The sequence below is a fragment of the Balaenoptera acutorostrata genome, chromosome 11, assembly GCF_949987535.1.
Source record: "Balaenoptera acutorostrata chromosome 11, mBalAcu1.1, whole genome shotgun sequence".
NCBI lineage: Eukaryota > Metazoa > Chordata > Mammalia > Artiodactyla > Balaenopteridae > Balaenoptera > Balaenoptera acutorostrata.
Genome location: NC_080074.1, coordinates 86,273,433 through 86,278,333, shown reverse-complemented (window position 1 = coordinate 86,278,333; position 4,901 = coordinate 86,273,433).

Below are 4,901 nucleotides of genomic sequence, written 5' to 3'. Positions count from 1 at the left end.
TTTCACCCTGATTAGAGAGTATATTCTAGATGATCTTCATTTTGTGATAACGTTGTGATTACGGGGTGGCGAGCACACCAATATGGCGCCGATCCTCTGCAAGAGGTAGTCTCCATCCTCCCCGTGCCTCTCCTCACGCTCCTACTCCCGTGAGCCTCGCTGAACCCGAGAGGCAGGTGTAGCTGGTGAGTGGCTTCCCTCTTCTCCAGCCTTTGTGCCTCCCCTCGCTCCATACCACCCGGCAGACGTTAGCTCCGCCCACATCATCTGATCCTGCAGGCCTCTCTCCCCATTCCCAGTTCTCAGAAGATGGTTCTTGGATGCTGGTGAAGTGAAGTGAAAATAAGGTGGTGAGTTTTCCCAGAGCAAATAATTAAACTTTGGCTGATGGCGGCTCTTAGTCATCGAAAGTCAAGAAAATCCTCCCCTAAACAGGGAAAAGCAACCCCAGATGTAGCTACTTTGTTGTCTCCAGTTCAATGTGTTTGTTGTGAATGAGACAAACCTCCAAAATTGATACACGGAGGTTCAACAGAGCTCACTGAAAATTTGAAACAACTGTAGGAAAAAAACCCAAAACACTGAAAACATTGGGAGAAAAAGATGAGTAGCTGAAAGCGGTAAAGCTAGTTTCCCCCAACACGTTTTTTTGGAAACAAATCCCAGAATTGTTTTCAGAGTGTAAAGCACTGAGTTGTTGTCTCCAGCCTTGGTCATTTGGAATGTGTGTTAGTAGAAAGTGGTCATGTGGTTTTGTAGACTGTCAGAATGTGGAAGCACCTGAGTTCTTGGAGTTAGAGATATATCATAGGTTTTTTTCCTGGTCTCTGAGAAGAAAACCAGACTTCTTATAATAAGAACTGAAACAGAAGAACACAGTTTTCAGAAGCATAATCTGTGACTGTGCTATTTCAGGAATGTTTCCAATATGAGATGTTTATAAGCTTGGTATGACCCAGCCAAGGAGCTTAATATAACAAGGTTAAGTGAGTGGTGGGAAGAGATGGTTCCAGTCTCACCAGCTTGCAATTATTAGTAATGAAAAAAGGTTTGTAGATGGCAGACTCACTGAGCATTTACTAAAGCTGGGACTTGTGGTTTGCAAACCATTTTGATTAACAGCTGCTACCATCTACCTAGAGAGGGTGGGAAAAAGTGTTATTATTTTATCACATTATATACTAGTCACAAAGAGACTAAAAACAGTGTGATTTGGCAAATATAAAGTTTACTGGTTAAGTAGAAATCCATGCTCTGCTCTCCCACTGGCCTCGCTAAAGATGAGTTTCCTGGGAACATCTCAATGAACAGATGTTTCTTCTTATGTGTCAATAAAGAGTTTACCGGCATCTAACTATGGAGAACAGTATGGAGGTTCCTTAAAAAACTAAAAATAGAACTACCATATGACCCAGCAATCCCACTACTGGGCATCTACCCTGATCAAAAAGAGTCATGTACCACAATATTCACTGTAGCTCTATTTACAATAGCCAGGACATGGAAGCAACCTAAATGTCCATTGACAGATGAATGGATAAAGAAGATGTGGCACATATATACAATGGAATATTACTCAGCCATAAAAAGAAACGAAATTGAGTTATGTGTAGTGAGGTGGACGGACCTAGAGACTGTCATACAGAGTGAAGTAAGTCAGAAAGAGAAAAACAAATACAGTATGCTAACACATATATATGGAATCTAAAAAAAAAAAATGGTTCTGAAGAACCTAGGGGCAGGACAGGAATGAAGACGCAGACGTAGAGAATGGACTTGAGGACACGGGGAGGGAGAAGGGTAAGCTGGGATGAAGTGAGAGAGTGACATGGACATATACACACCACCAAATGTAAAATAGATAGCTAGTGGGAAGCAGCTGCATAGCAAAGGGAGATCAGCTCAGTGCTTTGTGACCACTTACAGGGGTGGGATAGGGAGGGTGGGAGGGAGACACAAGAGGGAGGAGATATGGGGATATGTGTATACATATAGCTGATTCATTTTGTTATAAAGCAGAAACTAACACACCATTGTAAAGCAATTATACTCCAGTAAAGATGTTAAAAAAAAAAAAGTTTACCGGCATCTAATTGTTAGTGAAGGACTCTTGGCAAAAGGAACCCCTTGTTTATCTATCTACATATACATATGTATTTACATTTTTTTACATACATTAATTAAGGGCTTTGCCTTAATTAAACCACCAAGTGGAATTCACTTAGGTGAGATGAAAGATTTGCCTGGATTTCATAATTATTTAACAAACGATTGTTAAAATAAGCCTACTTGATCTTAAGTTTGGAAGTTCAACGTTCAAGCAATAACTATTAGTAAAGGGAGAAGAACTTTAAATGGTTGTTAAAGAAAAGATAATTACATGTCAACATAATCTTTTCTGAGTCAGAGTTTGATTCAGAAATCTTTCTAAAAATCTTCTTCAAGGATGTTATTTTTGTATCTCTGTATAAATCTTGTGTCTTTCTTTGCAAAGAAATCCAACTGTTTTCTTAGTGACTGAAGAACATAGATATTAAAAACACAAATTATGCTCTAATATTTTTCATAAATTCCTAAGGCATATGAGATAGTGTCTGTGTTATACATACATGGTGAATTTATTCTAATCTATTGAAGATTTCTTTAGGAACTCAGAACAAATGTAGAAAAATTTCTGTAAGTCTCAAAGAGTGCAAATGTCTTAGAGATTAATGTTGAACTCTGTAGTTACATCACTGGTGAAAATAACCTTACTTCAGATAAGAAATAAATCACACCTGTTTTATAGATGTTGCCATGCATCAGAGGCTTTTAATTACTGCTTTATAGTTCTGGATCAGGGAGATGGTTGAAACGTGTTGATTCAAGAGCTTTTACTACATACAACAAGGCAATTCAGGCAATAATAATAACGGGACTCATTCTAGAAATGAGAACAATGGGATATAGGTAAAACAAGAGGAAAAATAAAGAAATAAAATTAGTGAAATAACTTGTTTGGATAATCTCTAATATTATTTTATATTACATTTATCTAATGTGAATCCAAATAGACATTCCTACAGCAGATTTATGATTCCACTTCTTAATTTTCTGTTTATAACCTTGGTTTTAGCAAACAATCTGTATAACATTATGCACAGTGCATGACACATAATAGATGCCCCCAATTTTTCCCTGTCCTTACTCCCAAACTAGGATAACCCCTATTTTATGATCTCATAGCCCCTAGCACTTTTCTTTCCTAGTGTAATTATTTATTATCTCTAGGCTTTAGGGTTGCTAGATTTAGCTAGTTAGAAATGCAAGATGCCCAGAGAAATTTGAGTTGTAGATAAACAACAAATAATTTTTCAGTATAAATTTTTCCTGTGCAACTTTTTGATGCCTGCGACATACTTATACTAAAAAAATTAGCCATTGTTTATCTGAAATTCAAACTTTATTCAGCATCCTGGATTTAATCTGGCAATTTTAGTATCTTACTTGTTTTTATCTGTATCTCTCACAGACCAAAAATTTTAGGAGAGCAGATATTCTGTTTTGCTTGTCATTGTGCCACCCATATCTGCACTGGGTTTAGCACATCTTAGGTACTTAATAGATATTGATTGAATGTCTAAAGGGATGAATGGTATGGAGTACAACCGAGGTTCAGAGAATTTAAAAACAAAAGAAGCCATTGGGATTTCTACAAGTGTACCATTTTTACATAGTAAATATTCAATCACCTCAAACAGATACATAAGGAGGAAATTCCTTGTAAAAGAGAGACTCCAAACAACCGATTCTACTAGTACAATTAACCTTCAGTTTTTAATTTTCAGTTAGTACTCTTTCAATGACAGTTATTGCACAAAGCAAGTTAGGCTTGTATTTTAAAGTGTTTTGGCAGATTGCAGTAAATCTTTTCTACCAGGATCTAAAACTAAAAAAAAATGTTTGGATAGGATGGACAGGAGATGTTTCCAGGCCATATATGGAGAAGGTAGCACAAATTTTGAAATCTTTATCATCACATCTTACTTATTGAACTCCCACAAATGTTCTGCTCTATATTAGAAAAAGCAAAACAAGTTAATCTTGTGGAGCTTTGTTAGCTCATGAAGAGCCAGTGTCTTAAGTGTGCTGTTTGTAAGGTTTAGTTTATAAACCGTGGAGCAGGGCTCACTTAGGTGAGTCATGGACGTTTAGAAAACAGATGGTAGGAGGAGAAAAATGCCTCGGAAAAGCAGATTGAAATGTATTGTCTTACATGCTCGGAACATTCATCTGGATCAGTCACAAATGCCCACAGAGCGAGGCTTTTCAATGGGGCTCAAATAGCATCCCACATGGAGGTTCACAGATGTTCTTAGGCAGACAGATCTAGGAGCTTGAGGTTCAAGTTCTAGGGCTTCTATTAGCCCCAAGCTCAACCTGTCCCTCAATTCACTGGCTCTAGAAGGGAAACGCAGTCACATCACATTGAGAACACTGACAGATACTTACCCAGTCTTTAAGAGGGTCTTTACTTGACATGGGGAAGTCAGATGGCTCCTGCCGTGTCCCCACCCCAGCCAGCCGTAGATTTGGAATGCATTGTGTTCTCAGGCGAATTCTCTTCTGTCATTACCACTACTTCACTGCCAACCTCCCACCTGAGCAATGAGGAGCTCCCATTTGGATAGGGGAAATTCTCCAGAAAGAGTAGTAGCTACAAGTCGTTGAGAGCCAACACTCACTGAAGCTGGGGGACAAGTCCACAAGCCTTGTAATTATTTGTATTATACACAACTGTGGATTATCAGTGATGCCAACAATAATATATTGAGTATCTGAAAGAGAATCACATCATGGCTTTTGAATACAAGAAATTAAAAGTGTTTTTGAGGAGACAATGTACATACACATTTGAAACA